Source organism: Capra hircus, chromosome 2 (genome assembly GCF_001704415.2).
Source record: "Capra hircus breed San Clemente chromosome 2, ASM170441v1, whole genome shotgun sequence".
In the NCBI taxonomy this organism is placed as follows: Eukaryota; Metazoa; Chordata; class Mammalia; order Artiodactyla; family Bovidae; genus Capra; species Capra hircus.
Genome location: NC_030809.1, coordinates 9,144,093 through 9,161,003, shown reverse-complemented (window position 1 = coordinate 9,161,003; position 16,911 = coordinate 9,144,093). Strand labels below are relative to the sequence as shown.

Here is a 16,911-nt window from a genome sequence, read left to right as displayed (position 1 = left end):
TGAGTCTGCATGTCTTAGAGCCTGTGCTCCACAAGAGAAGGCACTGCAGTGAGAGGCCCGTGTACCGCAATGAAGAGTAGCCCCCACTCACCTCAACTAGAGAAAGCCCGTGTGCAGGAAGGGAGACCCAGTGCAACCAAAGGAAAAAGGAACCTGAGTGTGCACAACACCTCAGATGACTCCCCATCCAGGTTTCTCAGTGCTCTTTAATGACTGTGCCCAGCCTAGGGCAGTCCCGCAATGGGCAGCGGCACAATATGTGTTTGAGATCAGTGACAGAACAGAACATGGCATGGGTGGGAGGGGCAGGGAGGGGGTGTGTCTCACATTACAGTTTGATCCACTCTGCGGCCTTCACCCCCGCAGAGAGAGGGCTGCGCATTCCAAGGAAACCTCCATCCATTTGTTCATCCGTCCTTGTGAGGCCATTTGTTGACACCTACCGTGAGTCAAATAAGACAGACGGGTAAGGATCCCTTCCCTTGAGAAGTTCATAGTCTGCAAGTGAGACACATACTGGAAAAAAAAAAAAAAAAAGAATCACAAAATGGAATAAGGAATGTTATAATGGCAGCAGGGCTCTTAGAATGTAGAGTGTAACAATTCTACTTTGGGAGTGAGGGTATTCATGAATGAGGGGACGTTTGAACTAGTTCTTGAAGGATGGAGGGGATTTTTCCCAGGGGGAAAAGGCAAAGGAGGATGTTCTCATTGGCAGGAGAGGCCTGAATGTAGAGAGCATGCTATTTTCTGAAACACTGAGAAGGGTGAAGGGCAGGACACATAATATGATATGAAGGTCCTAAATGTCGACAGGAGATAGGATGGGCTTGACCCAGGATGCCTGTGATATGGGTGGAAAAGGGGGAAGGTGGGAGAGAAGACAAGGTTTTTATTGTGAAGGAATGCTTGGACTTACAGGACCTCTTTCTCCCTTACTCTTTACCTCTCCCTCCTGAGCTGCTAGGAACTGATAAACTCTTTGGTGCCAAAGGGCTCATAACTGATGAGGGTTCTTTGGGAAATGACTTAGTTGCAAAGTGAACTCAGTCTATTCTCAAGAATAGAGGCCTCCAGAACCCTCAGACCCTAGGGCTGGGGTCTACTTCCTCATCCCACAGGTGGGGAGCAGGCCCAGAAAGAGCCTCCCTCCTCCCATTCCAGGGCCTTTCCACAACTGTCAGGAATGAGTATCCACCTCAAGATGGAACTAAGAGGAGGCCAAGTGGCCCCCACCCCAGAAAAGCCAGAAGGAATCCTGGGTGAATTTGGAAGCTGGACAAATTTTCCTCCAATGTCCTTCCAACACTCAAATCTTTTGTGAGCCTGGAGACCTTGGAAAGATTTCTAGAACCACCTAAGATGGGAGATAGAAAAATATAAGTCAGAAAAGTAACTATTAGGTGAGCTTAGACTCTTGTTTCACTCTCATAACTTTGTTTTTGGAAAACAGCTTTCTAAAAACAGTAACTCAACAATGTTATGAGGAATTGTACACATTTCATTTGCACAATAACCCTGCAAGGTAGGTTTTATTAGAATCTCTATTCCAGATATGGAAACTGAGGCTCAGTGGACTAACTGGAGCAGAGACAGCCAGCTAAGTGGCAGAGCCAGGCTTCCTGGGTGGCTCAGACAGTAAAGAATTTGCCTGCGATGCAGGAGACCCGGGTTTGAGTCCTGGGTCGGGAAGATCCTCTGGAGAAGGAAATGGCTACCTACTCCAGTATTCTTGCCTGGAAAATCCCCATGGACAGAGGATCCTGATGGGGTTCTATTCATGGAGGGTTGTGGGGGGGGGGTTGCAAAGTGTCAGACACGACTGAAGGCAATTTTCACTTCACTTCACTCAAGTGACAGAGCCCAGCCCCATAGACTTATTAAATTACGCTCCCATGTTTCCTCAATAAATGACTATGATCATTTTCCAAGTTTCTACGAAGAAAATGTATCCTACAATAAGGCTCTGATTTCTCTCTTTAAAAAATAGTAAACTGCCTGCCAGGTTAGAGGGCTCCCACCTCCCTCACAGGAACTAGATATTTGTTGAGTGTCTGCCTACTGCAGAATCTAAGGCCAGGCTTCCAGCCCTGGGAAGGAGGGAGGTATGTTGTAAACCCTGATGCTTGGATAAACACCCCCTCACTCCCTAGTCTTGCAGAAGTGAGAGGCAGGGCACAACAGGGCCCATGAGGCCAGCGCCCCCGCCTCCCATAGTGACAGTCCTTGCTTACCTTTGAGAGCAGAAGGAACCCGAGCAGAGTGACAGGATAAGGTTGCTGATTCTCTGACTACCAATCCCCCAAAACACTGGGCCCCAAACTTTCTCATTTCATACACCTTGAGCCTCAGAGAACTTCCTGAGAGCAGCTTCGTGGCAAGAGAGCTCTCCTACCTCCAACTTCCAGTCACACTTTCCACTTGAATTCTTCCCTTAGCCATGAACCAGTGCCATCTGTACCCTGACTTATCTTTGCCTGCCTGTTTTACTAAAGTGGGAGCTTCAAGAAACAGCACGGACTCTGGAGGCAGACAATTCTGGGTTAGAATCCACTTTTCTGCTTTCTACCTGCACAGTCTTAAGCAAGTCACTTTACTTCTCTGAGCTTCAGTTTTCTCATCTCTAAATCTCGTAATTTTGGCATCTGGCACTTGGAAGATGCTCATTAATTGGTAGGTCCTTTCAGTTTCCAATTGGTGAGTAAAGAATGCCTCTAGGAGCCTGCCCTCCCCTAAAAGCAGTAGGTTTGAGAGTCAAATGGAAAATATTAATAAGTGCAGTTGGAGACATGCAGATAAAGGGCTTTGGTAGTTGAGCCAAGGTATAAGGAAGTGGGTGCCGGAAATCATAAGACACCCAGATCCTCACAGCTGGATGACTGTGAGATAATGATAACAAAAGTTAAAAGCAGGAAGTGTTTTGAAAACTTACTCTGTATGGGTATTGTGATAGGTATTCAGTACGTATTGTCTCATTTAATTCTCATGGCAGCTCTATGGGGTGGGTTTGTGGTGGTTGTTCAGTCACTGTCATATCTGATTCTTTGGGACCCCATGGACTGCAGCACACCAGGCTTTCCTGTCCTTCACTGTCTCCTGGAGTTTGCTCAAACTCATGTCCAGTGAGTCAGTGATGCCATCCAACCATCTCATCCTCTGTTGCCCTCAATCTTTCCCAGCATCAGGGTCTTTTCCCACAAGTCTAGTCTTCACATCAGGTGGCCAAACTATTGGAACTTCACCGTGAGCTTTTCCAATGAATATTCAGAGTTGATTTCCTCTAGGATTGACTGGTTTGATGTTATTCCCATTTTACAAAAGAAATTAAGGTAACTTGCTCAAGGACACACACACAGCCTGGGACTCCTGGTGCCAAAGACCATGCTCTTAACAAAACTACCTCTAGTTGCTCTAATCCAACAGGTTGTTTTTCATGTGAGGCTCGGGAGGGGGAAGGGTCTCACCCAAAGTCACTCTAAGTATCTTACCCAACGGCAGGAGTCTTACTCGAATTTTTTCATAAAGGAAATAGAATCTCAGCGTCTCTTCGGGGAGCCAAGAAATTAGCAGAGAAATGCAGATTTAAGAAACATTTATTAAGTACTTGTATCATTTCAATTCATGCTCAAAAGAACTTCCCTTTAGTAGTGTACTGATCAGATGGAAAAACAAGCTCAGCAGGATACATGCAATTTCTCCCAAAATCCATTTAATAAAACAGTGGCATGGTCAGGACTGCACATTCAGGTCTAGAGGCTTCCAGCAGCTTCGTGAACCTAATCCCAGTTCTCCGCTTTCTGTGCCTTGGGGGTAATACGAAAGGACTCTCAAGTTTCCCTAAACCCAGAGTCCGCTCAGAGCGGTGGGTTTTGGGATTTGCAGTCTTCCCCGCGATGAGTTTAGACTTCGTGGGCCAATAGAATTCGAGTAGAGACAGCTGTACCCGCCTCCGCTGCCTCCTGGTTGCTCAGGGACTCCTCACGGATTAGCCAATGAGAAGCACAAGGGTCCTGGTTGCCTGGGAAACCGTGTGACAACAAGATGGCGGCGCCGCGGGTGGTTCTGCGGCCTGCGTGGTGAGTTACAGAAAGGCCCCAGACCTTTCTCCTCGTGGAGTCCCTCTCACATAGGCTGGGGCCCTCACCACGAGAGCCTCGAGGATATGCGAGCCCCACATCCCGGCCCCTCCAGTAGACTCCCCGCGCCTGGGAGCAGATTCAGGCCGCTGCCTACCACGGCTACGGGCGGAGGCGGGGGGTTGGCGACGCAGCTTCCAGGGAGGGTCTGGTGGTGGAAGTCGATGGTGAGCGCTTCCAGCTGAGATTTACGGAATGAAGGTGTGCAGCCTGCTGGCCCGTGTCGGCCCTGGAGAGCACTGGGACATGTTGCAAGACCAATTTGACTCTCAAAGCTTGAGTCTGAAGAAGCAGGCAGTCTAACCTTTAGCCGCCTCCGGCTTGAGGAGGAAGACACAGTCTCCCGCCCCAAGAAAAAACGCAAAGTGAAGGGAATAGATGTGGCTTTGCCCCCAGGGTTCCCAATCTGAGGGAGGAGACACAGCCCTTCTTCGCTCAAGAAGTCCCCAGGCTGAAGGAAAGGAATAGACTTTGTCCTCAGGGGTCTCCTATGATCACATGGGAAAATTGATCTGGAGACTGTTGGATTGGCCTGGAGTGAGACTGGAAGCAGGGAAATCGGTTTGGGGCCATTGTAACAACCCCAAAGAAGGGCAGTGAGAGTCCCACTAGGATGGCCAACAGGGGGCCACGGGAGGAGGAGCTATGTGTGAGAAACGTGCAGGGTTTACCCTGCAGGATTCCGGAACTGATGGGATTAGAGGAGAAAAAGGAGGGAAATTTTTTGTGTTTGGATAATGGGGTCCTCTTCAAAAAGGGGAAGCGGGAGGAGCTTATTTCGAGAGAAGATGTTGGGTTTGGTTTGGAGACCAGGTCGTTTTTTTCCGCCTATAATAGCTTTATTGAGATACAATACACATACTAGATACTTCACCTCTTTAAAATGTAAACTTCAGTTGTTTTTAGTATATTCACAGAGTTGTGCAGTCGTAACTACAATCAAATTTGAGAACATTTTCATCAGCCCCCAAGGAAACCCTGTACCTTTAGCATCTCCCTCTCCCCAGCTCTTCCTAACACCTCCAGCCTTAGGCAACCATTAATCTATCTTGTCTCTATAGATTTACCCATTCTGGACTGAATCCTAACAGTTGGTGGTTTTTTGTGACTGATTTCTTTACCTTAGCATATTTTCAAGGTCCATTGACACTGTAGTGTGTATTGCATTTCTTTCTTTCTTTTCTTTTTTTGCCAAATAATATTTCATTGTAAGTGAAGTCGCTCAGTCGTGTCCGACTCTTTGCGACCCCGTGGACTGTAGCCCATCAAGCTCCTCTGTCCACGGGATTCTCCAGGCAAGAATACTGGAGTGGGGTGCCATTTCCTTCTCCAGGGGACATACCCAGGGATCGAACCCAGGTCTCCCTCATTGCAGGCAGACGCTTTAACCTCTGAGCCACCAGAGAAGGAAGGATATACCATATTTGTTTATCCACTTATTGGTTGATGAACATTTGGGTTGTTTCCAGTTTTGGGCTATTTACAAGTAATGCTACTTATGAACAGATACACAGGTTTCTGTGGATGTGAGTTTTCATTTCTCTTGGGTGTACACCTAGGCATGGAATTGCTGGGCCCTAAGATAACTGTTTAAACTTTAGTTCAGTTCAGTTCAGTCGCTCAGTCGTGTCCGACTCTTTGTAACCCCATGAATTGCAGCATGCCAGGCCTCCTTGTCCATCACCAACTCCCAGAGTTCACTCAAACTCAGGTCCATCGAGTCGGTGATGCCATCCAGCCATCTCATCCTCTGTCATCCCCTTCTCCTCCTGCCCCTAATGCCTCTCAGCATCAGAGTCTTTTCCAGTGAGTCAGCTCTTCCCATGAAGTGGCCAAAGTACTGGAGTTTCAGCTTTAGCATTATTCCTTCCAAAGAACACCCTGGACTGATCTCCTTTAGAATGGACTGGTTGTCCAAGGGACTCTCAAGAGTCTTCGCCAACACCACAGTTCAAAAGCATCAATTCTTCGGCGCTCAGCTTTTTTCACACTCCCAACTCTCACATCCATACATGACCACCGGAAAAACCATAGCCTTGACTAGACGGACCTTAGTCGGCAAAGTAATGTCGCTGCTTTTCAATATGCTATCTAGGCTGGTCATAACTTTTCTTCAAGGAGTAAGTGTCTCTTAATTTCATGGCTGCAATCACCATCTGCAGTGATTTTGGAGCCCCAAAAAATAAAGTCTGACACTGTTTCCACTGTTTCCCCATCTATTTCCCATGAAGTGATGGGACCAGATGCCATGATCTTCATTTTCTGAATGTTGAACTTTAAGCCAACTTTTTCACTCTCTTTCACTTTCATCAAGAGGCTGTTTAGTTCCTCTTCACTTTCTGCCATAAGGGTGGTGTCCTCTGCATATCTGAGGTTACTGGTATTTCTCCCGGCAATCTTGATTCCAGCTTGTGCTTCTTCCAGTCCAGCGTTTCTCATGATGTACTCTGCATAGAAGTTAAATAAGCAGGGTGATAATAGACAGCCTTGACGTACTCCTTTTCCTATTTGGAACCAGTCTGTTGTTCCATGTCCAGTTCTAACTGTTGCTTCCTGACCTGCATATAGGTTTCTCAAGAGGCAGGTCAGGTGGTCTGGTATTCCCATGTCTTTCAGAATTTTCCACAATTTATTCCACAATTTATTCCACACAGTCAAAGGCATTGGCATAGTTAATAAAGCAGAAATAGATGTTTTTCTGGAACTCATGCTTTTTTGATGATCCAGCGGATGTTGGCAATTTGATCTCTGGTTCCTCTGCCTTTTCTAAAACCATCTTGAACCTCAGGGAGTTCACGGTTCACGTATTGCTGAAGCCTGGCTTGGAGAATTTTGAGCATCAGTTTACTAGCGTGTGAGATGAGTGCTATTGTGCGGTAGTTTGAGCATTCTTTGGCATTGCCTTTCTGCCACTCCAGTATTCTTGCCTGGAAAATCCCATGGACAGAGGAGCCTGGTAGGCTGCAGTCCATGCAGTTGTGAAGAGTTGGACACGACTGAACAACTTCCCTTTCCCCTTTCCCCTTCTTTGGGATTGGAATGAAAACTGACCTTTTCCAGTCCTGTGGCCACTGCTGAGTTTTCCAAATTTGCTGGCATATTGAGTGCAGCACTTTCACAGCATCATCTTTCAGGATTTGTAATAACTCAACTGGAATCCCATCACCTCGACTAGCATTGTTTGTAATGATGCTTTCTAAGGCCCACTTGACTTCACATTCCAGGATGTCTGGCTTTGGTGAGTGATCACACCATCGTGATTATCTAGTTTGTGAAGATCTTTTTTGTACAGTTCTGTGTATTCATAGTGCGGGCGGCTGCGACCGGTGCACATAGTGCGGCCGAGATGAGCTACCCCACATCCGAAGTCAGGGGCAGAAGCTGGGAGGACCCCATGCCCAGGGGTCAGCGGCCAAGAGGAGTTACCCCACGTCTGAGGTCAGGGGCAGCGGCCGAGAGTGCTAGGCTGCTGCTGCACAGGAGCAGCTGAGAGGAGCTACCCCAAGTCAGAGGTCAGGGGCGGCAGCCAAGAGGAGCTACACCGCGTCCGAGGTCCAGCGGCAGCTGGGAGGAGCAACCCCACGTCCAAAGAGCAGTGGCTGTGCGGGCGCAGGAGGGTCTAGAAGAGCTATTCCACATTCAAGGCCAGGAGGGGCGGCAGTGAGGAGATACCCCTCGTCCAAGGTAAGGAGCAGTGGCTGCGCTTTGCTGGAGCAGACGTGAAGAGATACCCCACGTCCAAGGTAAGAAAAACCCAAGTAAGCTAGTAGATGTTGCAAGAGGGCATCAGAGGGCAGACACACTGAAACCATACTAACAGAAAACTAGTCAGTCTGATCACATGGACCACAGCCTGGTCTAACTCGGTGAAACTAAGCCATGCCCGTGGGGCCACCCAAGACGGGCAGGTCATGGTGGAGAGGTCTGACAGAATGTGGTCCACTGGAGAAGGGAATGGCAAACCACTTCAGTATTCTTGCCTTGAGAACCCCATGAACAGTATGAAAAGGCAAAATGATAGGAAACTGAAAGAGGAACTCCCCAGGTCAGTAGGTGCCCAATATGCTACTGGAGATGAGTGGAGAAGTAACTCCAGAAAGAATGAAGGGATGGAGCCAAAGCAAAAACAATACCCAGCTGTGGACGTGACTGGTGATAGAAGCAAGGTCCAATGCTGTAAAGAGCAATATTGCATAGGAACCTGGAATGTTAGGTCCATGAATCAAGGCAAATTGGAAGTGGTCAAACAGGAGATGGCAAGGGTGAACGTCGACATTCTAGGAATCAGCGAACTAAAATGGATTGGAATGGGTGAATTTAACTCAGATGACCATTATATCTACTACTGTGGGCAGGAATCCCTTAGAAGACATGGAATAGCCATCATGGTCAACAAAAGAGTCTGAAATGCAGTACTTGGATGCAATCTCAAAAACGACAGAATGATCTCTGTTCGTTTCCAAGGCAAACCATTCAGTATCACAGTAATCCAAGTCTATGCCCCAACCAGTAATGCTGAAGAAGCTGAAGTTGAACGGTTCTATGAAGACCTACAAGACCTTTTAGAACTAACACCCAAAAAAGATGTCCTTTTCATTATAGGGGACTGGAATGCAAAAGTAGGAAGTCAAGAGACACCTAGAGTAATGGGCAAATTTGGCCTTGGAATAGGGAATGAAGCAGGGCAAAGGCTAATAGAGTTTTGCCAAGAAAATGCACTGGTCATAGAAAACACCCTCTTCCAACAACACAAGAGAAGACTCAACACATGGACATCACCAGATGGTCAACACCAAAATCAGATTGGTTATATTCTTTGCACCCAAAGATGGAGAAGCTCTATACAGTCAGCAAAAACAAGACCGGGAGCTGACTGTGGCTCAGATCATGAACTCCTTATTGCCAAATTCAGACTTAGATTGAAGAAAGTAGGGAAAACCACTAGACCATTCAGGTATGACCTAAATCAAATCTCTTATGATTATACAGTGGAAGTAAGAATTAGATTTAAGGGACTAGATCTGATAGATAGAGTGCCTGATGAACTACTGACGGAGGTTCGTGACATTGTACAGGAGACAGGGATCAAGACCATCCCCGTGGAAAAGAAATGCAAAAAAGCAAAATGGCTGTCTGGGGAGGCCTTACAAATAGCTCTGAAAAGAAGAGAGGCGAAAAGCAAAGGAGAAAATGAAAGATGTAAGCATCTGAATGCAGAGTTCCAAAGAATAGCAAGAAGAGGTAAGAAAGCCTTCCTCAGCGATCAATGCAAAGAAATAGAGGAAAAGAACAGAATGGGAAAGACTAGAGATCTCTTCAAGAAAATTAGAGATACCAAGGGAACATTTCATGCAAAGATGGGCTCGATAAAGGACAGAAATGGTATGGACCTAACAGAAGCAGAAGATATGAGAAAGAGGTGGCAAGAATACACAGAACTACAAAAAAGATCTTCAAGACCAAGATAATCTTGATGGTGTGATCACTCACCTAGAGCCAGACATCCTGGAATGTGAAGTCAAGTGGGCCTTAGAAAGCATCACTACGAACAAAGCTAGTGGAGGTGATGCAATTCCAGTTGAGCTGTTTCAAATCCTGAAAGATGATGCTGTGAAAGTGCTGCACTCAATATGCCAGCAAATTTGGAAAACTCAGCAGTGGCCACAGGACTGGAAAAGGTCAGTTTTCATTCCAATCCCAAAGAAAGGCAATGCCAAAGAATGCTCAAACTACCGCACAGTTGCACTCATCTCACACGCTAGTAAACTGATGCTCAAAATTCTCCAAGCCAGGCTTCAGCAATACCTGAAATGTGAACTTCCAAATGTTCAAGCTGGTTTTACAAAATACAGAGGAACCAGAGATCAAATTGCCAACATCGCTGGATCATCGAAAAAGCAAGAGAGTTCCAGAAAAACATCAATTTCTGCTTTATTGACTATGCCAATGCCTTTGACTTGTGGATCACAATAAATTGTGGAAAATACTGAAAGACATGGGAATACCAGACCACCTGACCTGCCTCTTGAGAAACCTATATGCAGGTCAGGAAGCAACAGTTAGAACTGGACATGGAACAACAGACTGGTTCCAAATAGGAAAAGGAGTACGTCAAGGCTGTCTATTATCACCCTGCTTATTTAACTTCTATGCAGAGTACATCATGAGAAACGCTGGACTGGAAGAAGCACAAGCTGGAATCAAGATTGCCGGGAGAAATACCAGTAACCTCAGATATGCAGATGACACCACCCTTCTGGCAGAAAGTGAAGAGGAACTAAACAGCCTCTTGATGAAAGTGAAAGAAGAGAGTGAAAAATTTGGCTTAAAGTTCAACATTCAGAAAACGAAGATCATGGCATCTGGTCCCATCACTTCATGGCAGATAGATGGGGAAACAGTAGAAACAGTGTCAGACTTTATTTTGGGGCTCCAAATCACTGCATATGGTGACTGTGGCCATGAAATTAAAAGATGCTTACTCCTTGAAGAAAAGTTATGACCAGCCTAGATAGCATATTGAAAAGCAGAGACATTACTTTGCCAACAAAGGTCCGTCTAGTCAGGGCTGTGGTTTTTCAGTGGTCATGTATGGATGTGAGAGTTGGACTGTGAAGAAAGCTGAGCACCAAAGAATTGATGCTTTTGAACTGTGGTGTTGGCGAAGACTCTTGAGAGTCCCTTGGAGTGCAAGGAGATCCAACCAGTCCATTCTGAAGGAGATCAACCCTGGGATTTCTTTGGAAGGAATGATGCTGAAGCTGAAACTCCAGTACTTTGGCCACCTCATGTGAAGAGTTGACTCATTGGAAAAGACTGTAATGTTAGGAGGCATTGGGGGTAGGAGGAGAAAGGGATGACCGAGGATGAGATGGCTGGATGGCATCACTGACTTGATGGATGTGAGTCTGAGTGAACTCCGGGAGATGGTGATGGACAGGGAGGCCTGGCGTGCTGCGATTCATGGGGCCGCAAAGAGTTGGACACGACTGAGCGACTGAACTGAACTGAACTCTGTGTGTTCTTGCCACCTCGTCTTAATATCTTCTGCTTCTGTTAGGTCCATACCATTTCTGTCCTTTATCGAGCCCATCTTTGCATGAAATGTTCCCTTGGTATCTCTAATTTTCTTGAAGAGATCTCTAGTCTTTCCCATTCTGTTCTTTTCCTCTATTTCTTTGCATTGATCGCTGAGGAAGGCTTTCTTACCTCTTCTTGCTATTCTTTGGAACTCTGCATTCAGATGCTTACATCTTTCATTTTCTCCTTTGCTTTTCGCCTCTCTTCTTTTCAGAGCTATTTGTAAGGCCTCCCCAGACAGCCATTTTGCTTTTTTGCATTTCTTTTCCACGGGGATGGTCTTGATCCCTGTCTCCTGTACAATGTCACGAACCTCCGTCAGTAGTTCATCAGGCACTCTATCTATCAGATCTAGTCCCTTAAATCTAATTCTTACTTCCACTGTATAATCATAAGAGATTTGATTTAGGTCATACCTGAATGGTCTAGTGGTTTTCCCTACTTTCTTCAATCTAAGTCTGAATTTGGCAATAAGGAGTTCATGATCTGAGCCACAGTCAGCTCCCGGTCTTGTTTTTGCTGACTGTATAGAGCTTCTCCATCTTTGGGTGCAAAGAATATAACCAATCTGATTTTGGTGTTGACCATCTGGTGATGTCCATGTGTTGAGTCTTCTCTTGTGTTGTTGGAAGAGGGTGTTTTCTATGACCAGTGCATTTTCTTGGCAAAACTCTATTAGCCTTTGCCCTGCTTCATTCCCTATTCCAAGGCCAAATTTGCCCATTACTCTAGGTGTCTCTTGACTTCCTACTTTTGCATTCCAGTCCCCTATAATGAAAAGGACATCTTTTTTGGGTGTTAGTTCTAAAAGGTCTTGTAGGTCTTCATAGAACCGTTCAACTTCAGCTTCTTCAGCATTACTGGTTGGGGCATAGACTTGGATTACTGTGATACTGAATGGTTTGCCTTGGAAACGAACAGAGATCATTCTGTCGTTTTTGAGATTGCATCCAAGTACTGCATTTCAGACTCTTTTGTTGACCATGATGGCTATTCCATGTCTTCTAAGGGATTCCTGCCCACAGTAGTAGATATAATGGTCATCTGAGTTAAATTCACCCATTCCAATCCATTTTAGTTCGCTGATTCCTAGAATGTCGACGTTCACCCTTGCCATCTCCTGTTTGACCACTTCCAATTTGCCTTGATTCATGGACCTAACATTCCAGGCTCCTATGCAATATTGCTCTTTACAGCATTGGACCTTGCTTCTATCACCAGTCACATCCACAGCTGGGTATTGTTTTTGCTTTGGCTCCATCCCTTCATTCTTTCTGGAGTTACTTCTCCACTCATCTCCAGTAGCATATTGGGCACCTACTGACCTGGGGAGTTCCTCTTTCAGTTTCCTATCATTTTGCCTTTTCATACTGTTCATGGGGTTCTCAAGGCAAGAATATGAAGTGGTTTGCCATTCCCTTCTCCAGTGGACCACATTCTGTCAGACCTCTCCACCATGACCTGCCCGTCTTGGGTGGCCCCACGGGCATGGCTTAGTTTCACCGAGTTAGACCAGGCTGTGGTCCATGTGATCAGACTGACTAGTTTTCTGTTAGTATGGTTTCAGTGTGTCTGCCCTCTGATGCCCTCTTGCAACACCTACCAGCTTACTTGGGTTTCTCTTACCTTGGACGTGGGGTTTCTCGTCATGGCTGCAAAGTAGAGTCCTAATCACTGGAATTCCAGCTAAGGGATTACTGACTTCTTATTAAATCAAACTTGGATCCGCTCGCTGGTCCCGCAGCAAAGTTGATTTCCTGCCTCCAGGTTGCGTGAGGGAAAGGACCGCATTTAGGGCAGAGTATGGAGGGGGAGGCGGGGCGGTTCAGTCCCAGACTGTTTTCTACAGCACTGCACCCTTTACATTCCAGCACCTTCTGATTTCCCCTCATCCTCGCCAGTGCTTGTAATTTCTGTCTTTTTGACCAGTTTCTTCTGAGGAGTCATTATGGTGATGAGAATTTGGAGAGCTGAGGGGTAATCAAGTTTGGTGGGAGTTCATGCAGAGCAGTTTTGCCACTAAAAGTGCAGTACCTGGGGCTTTCTAGTGTGATGAATATGTTCCAAAATTGATTGTGATGGTGCTTTCACCACTCTGAATATACACATATTCTAAGAACCAAGGGAATTGTATACTTTAAAAGAGTTAAGTATGTGAATTATACTTCAATAAAGCTACTTAAAAAAAAAAAGGTCATGCTATTTGATTCCACTTTTCTTTAAAGTTTATTTGGTTTTTCCGTAACATCTTTTTAAAAAATATTTTTTTAAATTGATATTATTTATTTTTGGCCGTGCTGGGTCTTCGTTACTGCTCGTGGGCTACTTTCTAGTTGCAGTTCTCCGCTGTCCTTTGCAGCGGCTTCTCTTGTTGCAGAGCATGGGCTCCAGGGTGCAGGCTCAGTAGTTGTGACTCGTGGGCTTAGTTACTCCAGGGCAGGGATTAGTTACCTCCCTGGACCAGGGATGCAGCCCTGACCCCTGCGTTGGCAGGCAGATTCTTAACCATTGGACCACCAAGTTCAGTTCAGTTCAGTCGCTCAGTCGTGTCTGACTCTTTGCGGCCCCATGTACTGCAGCACGCCAGGCTTCCCTGTCCATCACCAACTCCCAGAGCTTACTCAAACTCATGCCCATCGAGTCAGTGATGCCATCCAGCTGTCTCATCCTCTGTTGTCCCCTTCTCCTCCCACCTTCAATCTTTCCCAGCATCAGGGTTGGTCTTTTCCAATGAGTCAGTTTGTCGCATCAGGTGGCCAAAGGATTGGAGCTTCAGCATCAGTCCTTCCAATGAATATTCAGGCCTGATTTCCTTTAGGATTGACTGGTTGGATCTCCTTGCCATCCAAGGGACTGTCAAGAGTCTTCTGTAACACCATAGTTCAAAAGCATCAATTCTTTGGCACTCAGCTTTCTGTATAGTCCAACTCTCACATTCATAGATGACCACTGAAAAAACCACAGCTTTGACTAGATGGACCTTTGTTGGCAAAATAATGTCTCTGCTTTTTAATATGCTGTCTAGGTTGGTCATAGCTTTTCTTCCAAGGAGCAAGTGTCTTTTAATTTCATGGCTGCAGTCACCATCTGCAGTGATTTTGGAGCCCCACAAAATAAAGTCTCTCACTGTTTCCATTGTTTTCCCATCTATTTGCCATGAAGTGATGGGACCAGTGATGGGACTCCGTCTAGTCAAGGCTATCGTTTTTCAGTGGTCATGTATGGATGTGAGAGTTGGACTGTGAAGAAAGCTGAGCGCCAAAGAATTGATGCTTTTGAACTGTGGTGTTGGAGAAGACTCTTGAGAGTCCCTTGGACTGCAAGGAGATCCGACCAGTCCATTCTGAAGGAGATCAACCCTGGGATTTCTTTGGAAGGAATGATGCTGAAGCTGAAACTCCAGTACTTTGGCCACCTCATGTGAAGAGTTGACTCATTGGAAAAGACTCTGATGCTGGGAGTGATTGGGGGCAGGAGGAGAAGGGGACGATCGAGGATGAGATGGCTGGATGGCATCACGGACTCAATGGACGTGAGTCTGAGTGAACTCCGGGAGATGGTGATGGACAGGGAGGCCTGGCATGCTGCGATTCGTGGGGTTGCAAAGAGTCAGACATGAATGAGCAACTGAACTGAACTGAACGGAACGGAACTGATGGGACCAGAGGCCATGATCTTGGTTTTCTGAATGTTGAGTTTTAAGCCAACTTTTTCACTCTCATCTTTCACTTTCATCAAGAGGCTCTTTAGTTCTTTGCTTTCTGCCGTAAGGGTGGTGTCATCTGCATTTCTGAGGTTATTGGTATTTCTCCTGGCTATCTTGATTCCAGCTTGTGCTTCATCCAGCCTGGGATTTCACATGATGTACTCTGCATATAAGTTAAATAAGCAGGGTGACAATATACAGCCTTGACTACTCCTTTCCCAATTTGGAACCAGTGTGTTGTTCCATGTCCAGTTCTAACTGTTGCTTCTTGACCTGCATACAGATTTCTCAGGAGGCAGGTAAGGTGGTCTGGTATTCCCACCTCTTAAAGAATTTCCCACAGTTTGTTGTGATCCACACAGTCAAAGGCTTTGGCGTAGCCGATAAAACAGAAATAGGTGTTTTTCTGGAACTCTCTTGTTTTTTCGATGATCCAACAGATGTTGGCAACTTGATCTCTGGTTCCTCTGCCTTTTCTAAAACCAGCTTGAACAACTGGAAGTTCACAGTTCATGTATTGCTGAAGCCTGGCTTGGAGAATTTTGAGCATTACTTTACTAGTGTGTGAGATGAGTGCAATTGTGCGGTAGTTTGAGCATTCTTTGGCATTGCCTTTTTTGGGATTGGAATGAAAACTGATCTTTTCTAGTCCTGTGGCCACTGCTGACTTTTCCAAATTTGCTGGCATATTGGCACTTTCACAGCATCATCTTTCAGGATTTGAAACAGCTCAACTGGAATTTCATCACCTCCACTAGGTTTGCTCATAGTGATTTGTCCTAAGGCCCAGTTGACTTTGCATTCCTGGATGTCTGGCTCTAGGTGAGGGATCACATCATCGCGGTTATTTGGGTCATGTAGATATTTTTTGTACAGTTCTTCTATGTATTTGTGCCACCTCTCCTTAATATCTTCTGCTTCTGTTAGGTCCGTACCATTTCTGTCCTTTATTGTGCCCATCTTTGCCTGAAATGTTCCCTTGGTATCTCTAATTTTCTTGAAGAAATCTCTAGTCTTTCTTTCCCATTCTATTGTTTTCCTCTATTTCTTTTCACTGATCACGGAGGAAGGCTTTCTTATCTCTCCTTGCTGTTCTTTGGAACTCTGCATTCAGATGGGTATATCTTTCCTTTTCTCCTTTTCCTTTAGCTTCTCTTCTTTTCTCAGCTATTTGTAAGACCTGCTCAGACAACCATTTTGCCTTTTTGCATTTCTTTTTCTTGGGGATGGTCTTGACCATTGTGTCCTGTACAGTGTCACAAACCTCCATCCATAGTTTTTCAGGAACTCTGTCTATCATATCTAATCCCTTGAATCTGTTTGTCACTTCCACTGAATAATCATAAGGATTTGATTTAGGTCATACCTGAATGGTTTAGTGGTTTTCCCTAGTTTCTTCAACTTAAGTCTGAATTTTGCAGTAAGGAGTTCATGATCTGTGCCACGGTCAGCTCCCAGCAAGGAAGTCTGGAATTTTGAATTTTTTTTTTTCTGTGGATGAGAAGGAGCCATTGGGAGTATTTAGCAAGGAAGCAACCTGTCAGCTTTGTGTGTGAGAAAATCCCTCTGGCAGTGTGTGGAGACTGGTGCAGGGAGCTACAGGGGCTATCACACTTGGCCACACAAACCGCAAGGATGCCCGCGCGAGATGGCAGGAACTAGGTAGGCTGGGGGCAGATTGGGGAGGCTGGATGCTGGGTGATGGGGGTGAGGAGACTTTGGGCCTGGTCTTTGGAGGGCACCTCTGAGTGAGGGCAGGACATGAGTCCCAAACTCCAGAATCAGGACCGAGGAAGCTGCCGCCTGGTGATGCAGGTCCCCTTCCCTGCTTCACGGGAAAATTCAGGGGCAGGGTGAAGGCCAGTGCCATACATGTCCAAAGTGGAACTAAAGAATGATTCAGGATCTGGTGGAGGGCGTCTGACTAAGATGTCTAGATATTGGCCACATGATACACTTAATTCACTGAATAGTGACCTTTAATTGCAT

General features: G+C 45.9%; 1 protein-coding gene across 5 annotated transcripts in view; it reads left to right on the top strand.

The window, feature by feature from the left end:
• The window catches only part of UBXN11 (UBX domain protein 11), a 29,588-nt gene continuing 16,682 nt past the window's right edge, over positions 4,006 to 16,911 (top strand). For 3 of the 5 annotated variants that reach the window (XM_018056321.1, XM_018056316.1, XM_018056318.1), the window contains exon 1: positions 4,006 to 4,076. The gene's annotated coding sequence lies outside the window, so the exon portion shown is untranslated. The remainder of the gene's footprint in view (positions 4,077 to 16,911) is intronic. The other 2 variants (XM_018056327.1, XM_018056324.1) reach the window with 1 other exon arrangement.